Source organism: Typopeltis vanoorti, chromosome 13 (assembly GCF_054136105.1).
Source record: "Typopeltis vanoorti isolate ZY-2024b chromosome 13, IOZ_Tvanoo_1.0, whole genome shotgun sequence".
NCBI lineage: Eukaryota > Metazoa > Arthropoda > Arachnida > Uropygi > Thelyphonidae > Typopeltis > Typopeltis vanoorti.
Window position 1 is genome coordinate 7,385,750 of NC_143561.1, and position 14,796 is coordinate 7,400,545.

Genomic DNA, 14,796 nt, shown 5'->3' on the forward strand with positions numbered 1-14,796 from the left:
AGGTAATCTTCAGAAATACATTATATACACAAGATCAAAAGCTACATTAGTACATACTACAGTGGGCTGAGGATAACTGTTTGGTCAACTACTGACTGTAGCCTGACTTCTTTTTCACCCATAGTCTATGTAGACCGTTAAGGCACTATAAAGGTGACAGTCCTAACATACTATCTCCAGATGTTTCTGTGTTGGGATCTCTTTAACAAAGTGGAGAACAAAGAATTAATTCACATTCTAATATTATCTATACAGGTGATTCTAGGTCATCCCTAATGTCTTTTACCAGAAGTCAAGCCCTGTAGTGCTAATTTAGGTAAGATATCTGATCCGGCTATGTGGCCTTGATCTTGTAGCTAGCTGTATTTTATTGTCCTTCCAAAGTGGCTGTAATCTCTGAAGGTCCCAGGTAAAGTAGGTGACTCTTTCTACTTCTTCACTTTTTCATTATTAACTGAAATTTTCACAGAGTTATTGTCTGAAGACATCATTTTTGATTTGTGAATGCTGATCTTTAATCCATAGTCACTAAGTGCTTTAAAAACTCGGTTAATTCTTGTAATTGATGTTCATTCTCAGCTATTAGGGCACTGTCATCAATGAATCTGAGATTACTGATTTCTTTGCCACCAACTGTAATTCCAATACCACTGTTTTACAAGGCAAAGTTTATTATATATATTCTAAATCATCATCATCGTTTATTTATAATTTTACTATTATAAATAGGGAAAACAATCAAAACAATTTACTATTATAAATAGGGAAACCAATCAAAATAGGGAAACCATGAAGGAAAACCAGATTTCTCTGTCATATGCTAATTAGCGGAGAGTTGGGGAGGAGGGAGAGAATATTGCTGATGTATTTCCCATATTCAGTTTGGGGTCTGTCTCTTTTTCTTTTTCCATCAGTATGGGCATAGAGGACCAGAGGGTGGATGTCTGAGCTAGCTGGTGACCAAGCCATTTTATTTGGTTTCTTTGAACAGTGCTGACCAGAGGATCTTGAGGGTTTCACCTAATATAGTAAAGTTAGGAATATGGTCTTGCCAGGAGTAATCCAGGATATTTCTTAGACAAGCAGTTCCAAAGCTACATTCTCTATTCTTTGTCCGTTCAAAGTGATTTCCATCCCATCCCATTACTTTCCTTGAAATCTTCATCATTTTTTGTCTTCTGAACGTTTATTTTCATTTTATATCTCTCATTTCCAACCCTGTTCAGTCTATTCAAACTTTTTTGCAAACCTTCCTCTGTTTTGCTCATAAGTACGATATCATCTGCATATCTTACATTATTATCAGATGTCCATTTATCTTTATTCCATCCTTCAGATCTTCCAAAGCCTCCCTCATCATCCATTCACTATAGACATTAAAAAGGAGTGGGGGCATCCCACACCCTTTCTTATGGGAATCCATTCACTATTCTCTCCTTCAAATCTAACCCTGGCTTCTTGAGTTTTATATATTATTAACAATAGTCTGATAATTTTTTCATCTATTCCTATTTTACACAAAATATCAAATAAAACAGAGTGATTAACATTATCGAAAGCTTTTTCACAATTCACAAAGAATAGATATAAATGTTTATTGTACTCGATCAATCTTTCCTCCAATATTTGTAGTGTTGTAATAGCTTCCCTGGGTCCCCTGAAACCAAACTGTGCTTCATTCAATTCTCTCTATCATTTGTTCCATTCTTCTATATATTATTGATCAGGACTTCTGCAACATGGCTAATCAAGCTGATAGTTCTGTGCTTATTGCAATTAATCGTTCCTGTAGTCTTGGGAATAGGAATAAAAATAGATCTTACGAAGTCTTTAGGTATTCTATCCTCCTCCAGACTTCTATTAAAGATGAAGTTTTATTCCTTCCTTTCCCAATGCCTTCCGCAACTCTCCTTAAATATCACCCACTCCCGGATATAGGATTACAATGGTTATTTCAAAACCAACTCCATGATCTAGATTTTGCGGATGATATCTGTTTACTTTCGCAGAAACACTCCAACATATAGAAGAAAAAATAACAACACTTGTAGAAACATCCAAAAAGTTGGTCTTAGGATAAATAAAAATAAAACAATGTTGATGAAAACAAATGCAAAGTAAAATAAACAAATATTAATGGAAGATATAAATAGAAGGAAACAGCTGGCTTATTCAACTTTCAACCAGCTTAGAAATATTTGGAAAAACAAGAACTTGTCTATAAAACTAAAATGAGAATATTTCACTCAAATGTAAAGGCAATGCTTATGTATGGATCAGAAACATGGATGCTAAACAAAAAAGATAGTTAACAATTCCAGGTCTTCTTAAACAAGTAGGATACTGGAAATATATTGGCCAAAACAAATATCAAATGAAGACCTATGGCAGAGAACAAATCAGAAACCCATGTTGCAACAGATATGCAAAAGGAAATAGAGGTGGGTGGGCAATGTGGTGAGGAAAAAGGATAAAATACTAGTAAAACAGGCTCTAGATTAGAATCCATAGGGCAAAAGAAGATGGGAAAGGCCAAGAGAAACATGGAAAAGAACAATATTGAAAGAAATAGCAAATATTAATAAAAACTGAAACCAAATAAAAACAAAAGCAAAAAACAGTCTGGTGGAAAATGGTGGTGGAAGACCTAGGCTCTCAGGTGGAGTGGAGAGGATAAGTAAGTATTGAAAAAGATTAGAATGGAGAAAAGAGTACTAAAAGAAATCAAAGATGATACAGGTGATAAACATATTCTAGATATCTGAAGTGATTACTTTGAAAGATTGCTAAATGAAACAAGCAGTGCCAGCAAAGTGGTACAAAACATTCAAAAGGAATGCAATCAGGAGTACACAACAAATCCTGAGGTAGAAAAGTCATCAAAAACCAGTCAAAGTCATCAAAAACACACACACATATATATATATATATATATATATATATATATATATATATATATATATATGTGTGTGTGTGTGTGTAAAATTTTTTTACCTTGGGGATAATATATATTAAAGATACCAAGTAATTTTATAAACTTGGTTTTTTTACTCCTTCTCCCAAGTAAGCAAAACAGTTAAGTTTGTGCCTGAACATAGTCCAAGTCTAAAGGTAGTGCAACACCAGGACAACTTGTTGTAAAGGTGGGTAAAGCTCTGATAACTATTCTTAGTATTTCCCATAATGTAAAACACATCTCACTAAGAGATGTATACTGTTATACCTTATGGGTGTGTGTGGGGGGGGGGGGGGTTAACTACCCAGACCGGTTTCAACCTTTTTTGAGGTCTCCTCAGTGAGTAACCAGACCCTGAAATACCAAGGTTTTTAGTAATAGAGCCTTATCGACTTTACCTATACAAGTTGCTTTTACTTTGAATAAGAAACTCTGGATGAGATAAAGATGTGAAAAGTTTTTTACCTTGGGGATAATATATATTAAGGATACCAAGTAATTTTATAAACTTGTTGTTTTTACTCCTTCTCCCAATAATAGTGATCAGAGCTTTACCCACCTTTACAACGAGTTGCCCTGGTGTTGCACTACCTTTAGACTTGAACTACGTTCAGGTGCAAACTTAACTGTTTTGCTTACTTGGGAGAAGGAGTAAAAAAAACCAAGTTTATAAAATTACTTGGTATTCTTAATATATACTATTCCCAAGATAAAAAAACTTTTCACATCTTTATTTCATCTAGAGTTTCTTATTCAAAGTAAAAGCACCTTGTATAAGTAAAGTTGATAAGGCTCTGTATTACTAAAAACCTTGGGATTTCAGGGTCTAGCTACTCACTGAGGAGACCTCAAAAAAAGGTTGAACCCGGTCTGGGTAATGACCCCCCCCCCCCCCCCCCCACGCACACATACCCATAATGTATAACAGTATACATCTCTTAGTGAGATGTGTTTTACATTATGGGAAATACTAAGAATAATGATCAGAGCTTTACCCACATTTACAACGAGTTGCCCTGTTCAGGCGCAAACTTAACTGTTTTGCTTACTTGGGAGGAGTAAAAAAAACCAAGTTTATAAAATTACTTGGTATCCTTAATATATATATATATATATATACCTTCAGAGAGTTTACAGGACATTATGATAGCACTACATCAAAAAATTAGTTCAGACTTTCTATCAGCATTTTCTTCTCATATTAATCTGTTATCTGTCAAGATTCCAATATTATCATATCTTATATTTCTTTCTTCTATGGGAGATCTTAGTGAATCAATCCTTGCTAGGAGAGTGTGGCAAAGGGAAGCCAGCTTCAAATGAAGTTTGAAAGCAGCACAGAGATTATATTTCTTTAAAGTTCTGACTATTTTTAATGAAGTGTCCCAGATATCAGAATAGTAATGGAATAGTAAACTGTATCATAACTGAAAATGTTTTACTTGTTCTATAGGTTCTCCACTCAGGATGCAGTTAATGTTTGCGATGTTTCTGCCTATTTGGTATGCTGATATTCATACTAAATTTATTATAGCAGCTATTAAATTAAGTTAGGGAATTCTGTAGACTTATACTAGATTTATTTACACAACATCATCTGCATAAAATAAAAAACTGAGCTGACATTACCTGATATCTCCAATTTTGATATCAGGTTAAATACCACTTTCTTTCATAATGTGATCAATACATGTGATGAATAACAGTGGAGATAATGCACACTTTTATCTCACACCTGATTTAACATCAAACCATCTTTCAATTTTAACTGCTGACTTACTGCTAAAATATAGACGAAGTATTGCTATATAATGTCCCATTTACACCATATAACTAGTTTTGAACAGCTTTTCTGTTGGTACCTTGTTATATGTCTTTTCCAGATCTATGAAACATAAATACAGGTCCTTATTATATTCCGATGATTTCACAACTGTATCTTAAAGTGAAAATCTTATCCTGACAACCTCTAGTTGGCCTGAACCCAGCTTATACTTGAGAAAAGGTTAAGAAAAACTGTGGGAATAAAGCTTGCAGAAGCTTTCTTCTGTAATTTTTTTTTGTGTAGTTCCCATCTACAAAAGGCTATTATAAACCTATAGTACATTTTGTATGGCAGGTGGGCTAAGGATTTGCCACATTTATCGATTTCACACACACACACATATATATATATATATATACATTTATAAAATTAATATTTAACTGACTAGAACACGAGAAAGTATAACACAAACTTTAATAAATCACAACTAGTTTCATTGGTGTCTGACTTCTTCAGGTGAGTAAGAAATAACACAAAACTTATAAAACTAACAAGGTAAAAAACATGGACTTTCCAGCTTATTAAAAGAAGAAGAATTAGTAACAGTCATGTTTGAATAGGTGACTGCGTGCTATTGTTAGCATGAGTTGAATGTGTGTGACAGCTAATTTTAGAGTGCCAGTACTGGATTACTGCGCTGCTATGGGAATCAGGCAAATTGTAGTTCAGATTGTTGTTCATGTGTGAAGAGTCCAGAACTATTTCTTTGGATTCTATAATTCGTCTTTCAAATTCATCCTTGCATATATATAAATTGGTTGTGCGGTCCCAATCAACTTGGTGTTGACGTTCTTCAAGGTTAGAGTTGGTGGAGAAAAGAACATGACTGGAAAGGGCGCTCACTCGTGTTCTACTGTATGAGATGTCACGTCTATGTTCCTCCACTCTCTCCATCCCCTCATTCCTCGTTTGTACGGCCTGTCTAAGATCCACAAGGCTGACACTCCTTTAAGACCTATTGTAGAAGGTATTTACTCACCTACCTACAATCTGTTTAAATATCTTGCAGCTTCTTTAAAACATCCAGTTGGCAATTCCTCCTCCTTCATCAAAAACTCTGAAGATTTCATCTCAAAAATAAAAAATTTAAATCTCAAAGACTCTGACAGAATGGTGAGTTTTGAAATCGTGTCTCTTTTTATGAACGTACCTACAGATGAAGTTCTGACTCTTCTGAAGGACAAGGTTTCTAAGAAAATATTTGTTCTACTAACACACTGGATTAATTCCGGCTATTTCTGCCACGAAGATAAAATATATAAACAAACAAGCGAGTTAGCTATGGGCAGCCCTCTATCCCCAGTCTTAGCTAACATCTTTTTACAAGATTTTGAAGAGAGAGCCATTTCTATAGCTACTTTAAAACCTAAACTGTGGTTACGTTACATAGATGACATCTTCCTTATCTGGGAACATGGTTTAGAGGAACTACAAAACTTCCCAAACCATTTAAATAATCAACATCAGAACATTAAATTCACATCAGAACTAGAGATTAACAGCGTTCTCCCCTTCTTGGATCTAAAGATCAGTAGATTACCTGACTGTCTTAAATTTTCAATTTTCCGAAAAACCACCCACACTGATAGATATCTGCATGCCTCTTTTCATCACTTCCCTCCTGAAAAACTTGGCATCATCTCCACCCTTGCCCATCGTGCAAGATGTCTTACTTCCACAGAAGACCTTCAAACAGAACTTAACTTCCTGAAAAACACCTTAAATAATGTATAATTATCTCGGAACATCTCTAAACATTTGAGACCACGTCAACAACCTCGACAAGAAGATGAATCCAACCCTATCACTCACATACAGTTACCATTTATTAGCTCTCTTACCCCAAAACTATCTAGGATTATGAAGAAATTCAACATAAAGACCGACTATACAACTCTGCCAAAATTTTGTTCTTTTCTGAGTCGACCAAAACACAACCAACTGCATTTTCCATGTGTTTATAAAGTTATGTGCGACTGTGGTCAACTTTATTTTGGCCAGACAGATAAATCTATTTCATTACGTCTTGAAGAACATAGCCGTGACATCTCCTACAGTAGAACACAAGCGAGCGCCCTTTCCAGTCATGTTCTTTTCTCTGCCAACTCTAACCTCGAAGAATGTCAACACCAAGTTGATTGGGACCACACAATCGATTTATATATATGCAAAGATGAATTTGAAAGACGAATTATAGAATCCAAAGAAATAGTTCTGGATCCTTCACACATGAACAACAATCTGAGCTACAATTTGCCTGATTCCCATAGCAGCGCAGTAATCCAGTACTGGTGCTCTAAAATTAGCTGTCACACACATTCAACTCATGCTAACAATAGCACGCAGTCACCTATTCAAATATGACTGTTACTATTCTTCTTCTTTTTATTAAGCTGGAAAGTCCATGTTTTTTACCTTGTTAGTTTTATAAGTTTTGTGTTATTTCTTACTCGCTTACGTTCCTGCAATTTACGTTTTCCTGCCATTTACGTCATTTTCTGTTGGTCCCGTCTTAAGTCATATTCTTACGATATATTGTTTTCCCGCTATTAACAACTTGATGTGGACGTTATTTCCCGTGATTTGCGTTTTTTTCTCAGGTTGCAATACTAATTTTCGAATTGATTTCTGCTGACATCTGCGCATTTCTGTTCCCAAATAGCCTTGCTTTCGTTGTAGTATCGTTTCCGCCATCACGGTGACTTGCACGCTTGCAGCAGTAATGTAGTGATGAGCGATACCGTGATTTTTCAATCACAGTACGAATGGATATTGCAGAATTTCTGCTACGTAATTTAGTGTGTGAAAGTTGCTTTCAAGTTGCGGTGGTGGATTATACATGTTAGTAACATAGAGAAAAAAGACAGAAAATGTATTTTGGTAGAAGATGGCAATTCTGTGATGTGTAGATTGGCATGCCGGAACACATGTGCATTTAGCAAAAGATCTTGAACTCTCCATGACCAGTTTGAACACGATAGTAAGAAACAGGTGAAGCATTGAACTCAATGCAAAGCAATCTGGTGCTTTGTCAAAAAAAAAAAAAAAAAAAAAAAAAAAAAAAAAAAAAAAATTAAGATTTTTTTTTTTTAAAATAGACAAATGTAAGTAATTGTAAATTCATTTACTTTCAGTTATTAAATTCTGTAATCTAGTATGCCGACTCACATACTAGCAGTAAGTCATCTTTTAGCCTTTTTTTGTATGTTTTTTTTACGTTTCCTGCTATGTACACTTTCCCGTTATTTACATCTTTTTCCATCAGTCTCCTGAAAAGTGTAAAAAAGGGATTTTACTGTGTATATATATATATATATTTTTTTTTTTTAACATAGTCCAGAAACCCTGCTCTAAAGACCAAAGATGGAAATTTTTGAAGCCACTTCAGGTCTCCAATAATTCCTCAGTAATTCTCACATTCAGTTTTATTTTCCTTTTTTATAAATGTTTTGAGAGCGAATGGAGAAAGGACAAATTACTTCATATACACTTTTCATGAAAATTTTTCATGAAAAACTTCCTTTATCATAGAATCACTGCAAAATATTATTTACTTATGCTCATTCTCTCATTTATTTTTAGTTTTCTTTTTGGTTTCTGATCTCTTGCTGTTTCTGCAACCTTTCAATATCATGCTTTGTCCTGTAAAGGACTTGCACGTAGTCCTTTACAGGACAAAGCATGATATTGAAAGGTTGCAGAAACAGCAAGAGATCAGAAACCAAAAAGAAAACTAAAAATAAATGAGAGAATGAGCATAAGTAAATAATATTTTGCAGTGATTCTATGATAAAGGAAGTTTTTCATGAAAGCACTACAAAATCTTGTTTGCCTGGCACGAAATTACACACGCGTCCAAAACCTAAGAACAGATGGTATTTCTGAAGTTTGAAATTACAACCACAAATTCAAACAAATCATCTTGTGGCAATTTGCATAACTGATGATAATGAGTAAAAAGAGTAAAAAGTTACACATTCAAATCTCACACAAATGATTTATGTGGTAGCACTCAACAGGATAAAAGTCAAAAGACTGCACTAAGTGAATTGTGTTTGAAAGAAGCTCTTTTCATGAAGGAATAAAGTTGCAAACTTGGATGTCTTATGTCTCAAAAACATCATCTAGATGAATTCATGTGAGGGAAAATTACTGAAAAGTTTGAAGAAGGCTGCAGAATTACTGATATTTCCAGAGAGTTTGGAATCTCACATAGTAGCATTGCATCTGGCTCTCGGCAGAGTTTCAAACATTTGGAATGTGTTCCACATGCTTGTTAAGAGGTACCCTCGCTCTACCACAGAGCATGAAGACAGATTATTGATTATAACAGCAAAACGTAAGCATTTGCAAGCTGACCTGCACCATGGCAGGTCAGCTCCATTCAAGCACAGGTACACAGATATCTCAACAAGCTGTGGCAAGATATCCGCGACAAGTAGACCTAATAAACCCAAAGGCCAGTCTGCATCCCTTGATCCACAGCTCATTAGAGAGCACATTTTCAGTGGCGTTGTATCTATAAAAACTGGACAAGACATATGAGAGTCATTTTAGTCTTTCCTCCAATTCTAGATGATACTTGATCTGGCATGAAAGTGGTATTGCTTACCATTGTGAGAATGTTCTTGAAATTGATAGATATAGTGGTGATAGGGTCGTGGGGTGGGGAGGCATTATTCTTAATGCCACATGTACCAAGCTACAAGTGTTGGAAAAAGAGATTATGAATGATATTGCAACAAAGTTCTTCAATGCCATGTTTGATTGTCCTTTAGTGCTATAAGCAAAGAATTCATTATGGAAGCCAATGCCACACCACATCATACACAAGAAGTGGAGAAAATTCTGGAGACTGAGGATATTAATCAAATCAAGTGGCCAGCACACTCCCCAGATTTCATTCCAACAGAACATGTTTGGGAACAACAGGGAGACACACTGCTGCTCAAAATTCCCCTTCAAAAAACAAAAATGGTCTTATCCTTGCTCTGGAGAAGGAGGAGTGGGCCAGTTTGCCTCAAGAACTCCTGAATCACTTGGTGACCAGCATAGTACAATGTTGTGAGAGCTGTATCACAGTTTAGGATGGACATATTCCATACTGAAATGCCTCTCTGCATAGTTTTCTGTAAGTACTGTACATTAATTCCTTAACTATGTCCTTAGGAAATTTGTAACTTTTGCCAAAAATGTATTTCAATTTAATTTGTATGAAATTTATAACACATTTTTTTGTATAATATAATTTATTAGTATGCTGGTGATAAATTTACATCCACATTTGGTTGTAGTCATGAAATTTTTTTCATATACAGATAAAAACGTAGTTCATCCTTTGCGTTTGAATGCAGGTTAATAATATTAGTAATGCTGTTAGAATGCAGAAGAGGAAGATGGACTGTTTTGGCTGGAACCAATGACTTGAGAGGTGAGAAGTATTGTATTGGGGAGAATGTGAAACAGTTACTGGGAGCTAATGAATCAATACATGCACATTGATTCATAAGTTATCATCATTCACCTTTTCAGCTTGCCTCTAACATAGTGTAGCAGCAGACTCACAGACTTCACCTTCTCGTTTTCCTTTTCATGTCTTCCAATAACTCTTTCACATTCTCCCTCATACAACACTCCTACTCTTACATTACAATTCTTCTTCCACATAGAAAGAAAGGGCTCCTACTCTTTTTGGCTGCAATTCATGCTATCATCAATACCACCGCATCCCCTGTCTGGTCTGTCTACTCTATCAATATCAAATTGAGAAGGAGAGTAATGATAGCTAATGAATCAATATGCAGGTTGTGCAGAAGGAATTGATGTAGAATTTGCAGACCGATGGCCTAAGTTTGATGGACAAAAAGATTTGTAAATGCTGATGGACTGCACTTAAATGGATTCAGAATGGAAAGGTGGTTGGAAGCCTAAGGGATGCTACAGTTTCTATATACTAATGCTAGAAGCATTAGGGATAAGAGGTAAGAGTTTTTGGTATTAGTTAGTGCAACCTCACCAAAAGTGATAGGCATTAGTGAGACTAGGCTAACAGCAGATGACATAGTTACAGATTTGGAATGTGATGGATTTAGTGTTTTTGGGAGGGGGGATAGAGTAGACAAGACTGGATAGGGGGGTGAGTACTACTGATGATAGCATGAATTGTAGCCAACGAGAGTAGGAGTCAGTCAGTCAGCAGATGGCAATTCTTTTGAGTCAATATGGCATGAGATTGAGGACAATAGGACAAAATATAAAGTTGGTTGCTGCTATAGACCAGGAAATGCCAGAGATGATGTGGAAGACATGCAGCAGCAGATTAATACAAGGAGTGCAAGTTGAGTTACACATTCAAATTTTAAATTATTATGGGGGATTTCAGAGACAGAGAGACACTTCAACTTCAGAGACACTGGAAGGAGGAAAGATCACATAGAGGAAGGATATGGAATTTATACACTTACTGAGAGATAATTACTTGAAGCAGAATGTAATGGAAGGGATTCAGAGTTTGAGAGTGTTGGATCTTGTTATAGGATCAGAAGACATGTCCATAACTATCAGGGCTACATTGCCACTTGGGGAAAAGTGATCATATAGACTTCACTTGGGAGGCAAAAACATTTGGTAATTCCAGTTAAGAAAGGATATGTGTGGAACTATAAGGCAATTGATTATTATACACTTAGGAGGCAGATTGAAGCAGTATGATGGCAAAAAGCTCTGCAAGGGAAGGACGTTCACAATGTATGGCAGATAGTCAAAGTGCATCTGGAGGAAGCAATATCACATTATATATACCCAAGGTCAGGAGAGTAAATCAGGTAGGAATTAGATGGATGAGTAATATCATCAAACAGCTAAAAAAAAAAAAAAACTGTTGTGGAGGGTATATCAGGAGAAAGGTGATTAGTAGTGAATAAGGCAAAAAGCAGATTAAGAGAAGTTAGCCAAGTAGGTGAAAGGTAATCCCAAAGTTTTTTTTTTCCCCATTATGTAGCAAGTAGGAGGAAGAATGACTATGGAAGGATAACTTTCATGAATGCAGATGGTGGAGAGGTAACAGAGGCAAATGAAATTGTTGAGCTACTGAGTGACAATGCTGCAAGCACGTATTATCCAAGTGAAGATATTGTTATGGCAGAGGTAATAGGGACTGATGTGAGAACAGAGGTTGAAGAATTGGAGGTACTTAGTATATTGCAGAATCTGAATGCAAATACAGTTGTGGGACAGGATTGGATATCAGCTCGCATTTTAAGAAAATATGCAGGGGAACTGGTGATGTCTTTGACTAGGCTGTTTAATTTAAGTCTCAGCTCTGGCAAAGTCCAGGGGAGTGGAAGAAAGGTAAAATAATTCCCTTGCATAAAGGAGGATCCAAGTCTGATGTAGAAAATTATAGACCAATTAGTATCTCAGGAGTGGTGGTAAAAGTACTAGAAAAGAGTTGGTCAAAAAGAGAATTTAGGAATGGGTGGATTAGAATATGGTACTACACAAGGAACAACATGGCTTTGTGAAGGGTCGATCATGTCCTAATATTGTACTAACTTTTTATAAAAAGTAGTATATGGAAGGGCAGAATCCAGGAGAAGGCAGGTTACTGGTGCAAGGACATGATACAGGGTTCTGTGCTTAGGACCACTGCTGCTTAATTTGTACATAAATGATACAGGAAATAATTTGAAGGGAGATATTCAGTTGTTTGCTGAAGATGTAAAACTGGATAGGGAAATAGTTAATCAAGGTGCTGTAAAGAGCTGGCAAGATGATTTAAAGAGGCTGACAGTACTAAATTGACATCCATTATGGATAAAACATAATGGATGTCAATTTAATGGGGAAAAGTGAAAAGATATGCATTTTGGGATACAAAGATTACAAACTGTGTACCACATTGAGGGAACTGTACTCCACAAAACTGATGAAGTTGGGGATTTGTGGGTAGTAGTAGTAATAGATAGAGAGCTGAAGTTTAGAAGGCATATTGCTGATTACTTGGTTATTGTAATTAATTACTTGGTAGACAGGATTACTTGGTTTTTGAAGAACACCTTAAGAAGAGATAAAGGAGTCATTATTCCACTGTATAAAGCCTTGACACAACCACTTCTGGATAACTGTGCTCAGATCTGGTCACCTCGGTTTCTTGGGATGAGGAAGTAGTGGAGGGAATCAATGTGAGTGATCAAGATGAGTAGTCTGTAGTCTGTGGAATACTTCCAATGAAAACAAACTGAGGTTTTGTGGATTGCAAATGTTGGTTGATAGGAGAAAAAAAAAAAAAAAAAAGGGGGGGGGGGAATAATATGATAGAAATATTTAAGTTATTTAAAAGATTTTATGGGAATAATGCAGGAAGAAATGTTTCAGAACTTGGCTGCAGGGGATAAAACAAGAGGTCATCCCCTGAAAGTTGGATAAGTACATGGTTAGCAAAGACATGACTATACTTTTCATTTGGAGACTGGTGTGTGAATAGAATGGGTTGCCTGAGTCAGTTGTGAGTGCTTTGTCTGTTAACAGTTTCAACGAGGTGTATGATTCATATTGTATTGACCGTTTGTGTCTCCTACGATGAAACTTAGGACTCTGTGAAGGTCCCATGCAGTAATAATAATAATATAGATGGGTACTATAAGAGCTGGATCCCAATCATCTGAATCATCTGGAATCTGACCCTATGATCAGCCTTCTGAATATGTTGTGTAGCCACTGAATATCATCTACTCTTGCTGCCTTTCCACGTTACAATTTTTTGTGGCTTTTTATCTATTTCAAGTATTGATATGTATTACTGACCGCATTCCTGTTAAGTGTTTTCTACCACGTTTGTATCGTTGTTGTTTCATTTGTCAATCTTTCAACGTAATGACTTCAGACATCATGAATATCTTTATCTCCAGTTTGCATATCAGGTATATCATCTTTGATTCCTTTGACAGTATTCTTTCCTTCATTTCTAAGCTTTTTCAATTGATTCCAGAATATCTTGCTGCCTTTGTGATGCTCTTACCAGTCATACCAAGACTTTTGTTGGCTAGTTTTACATTCTAATGTAAAACTAGCCAGTTGCAAATATAATTAAATTCATCATTATCATCAAATTCCTGACATGTACCCTCAAGGAGTGCACAGGATATAATAGTACTACATGAAAAATTTACATCATTACTAACTTCCTATCTACAATTTTCCTCCAAATCAGTCTGTCACTTGTCAAGACTCCAACATTATCAGATCTTATATTTCTATCATCTAAGGCACTTTGTACCATTTCAATCCACCTACATCTTGGTCTTCCTCAGAGTCGTTTTCCTGCCTAACTGGCAGAGAACACTTGTTTTGCTAATCTTTCATCGCCCATTCTGTTTAAGTGATCATACCACCCGAGATTAGCTCTGCTAATGAATTCCTGGATGCTGACAATGTCAAGTTCTTTCCTAATATCCTTGTTTTTAATATGATATTGCCATTGATGCCATCTGTTCATGCCTATAATCTTTCTCAGGACTCTCATATCTGCGGTCTCTAGTCTTCGGTCAAGTGTTTTATTTCAGACCCAGCTCTCAGATTGATAGGTTAAAACTGGTTTGAACACTGTCTTGTATCCAGCTAATTTAGTGTTCCGACTAATTTCTCTCTTATTCTATATGAATTTATTCAATTAACTTCCTACCATACCACTTTGCTGATTCTGTTGTCTATTTCCATATTTAATTTACCATCTTCACTAAAAATCTTGCCTAAGTAGCTGAAATGTTTCACTTGTTCCACAGGTTCTCCATTCACAGAACACAGTTGACATTTTCAATGATTCTGCCTATTTTCATTGTCTTTGTCTTTTTATTGCTGACCTTCAGACCATATCTATTACAACAGTTATTAATTTTAGTCAAGGAATCTTGCAAACATGTAGTAAATTTATTTAGAATATAACATTGTCTGCATAAAGCAAAGAGCTGACATTAACATCTCCAATTCTGATATCATGTTTAATACCACTTTCCTT

General features: G+C 35.8%; 1 protein-coding gene across 2 annotated transcripts in view; it reads right to left on the reverse strand.

Annotated features, from left to right (window-relative positions):
* Positions 1–14,796, reverse strand: part of pea (ATP-dependent RNA helicase pea) — a 319,525-nt gene that overhangs the window by 81,403 nt on the left and 223,326 nt on the right. The window lies entirely within an intron of this gene.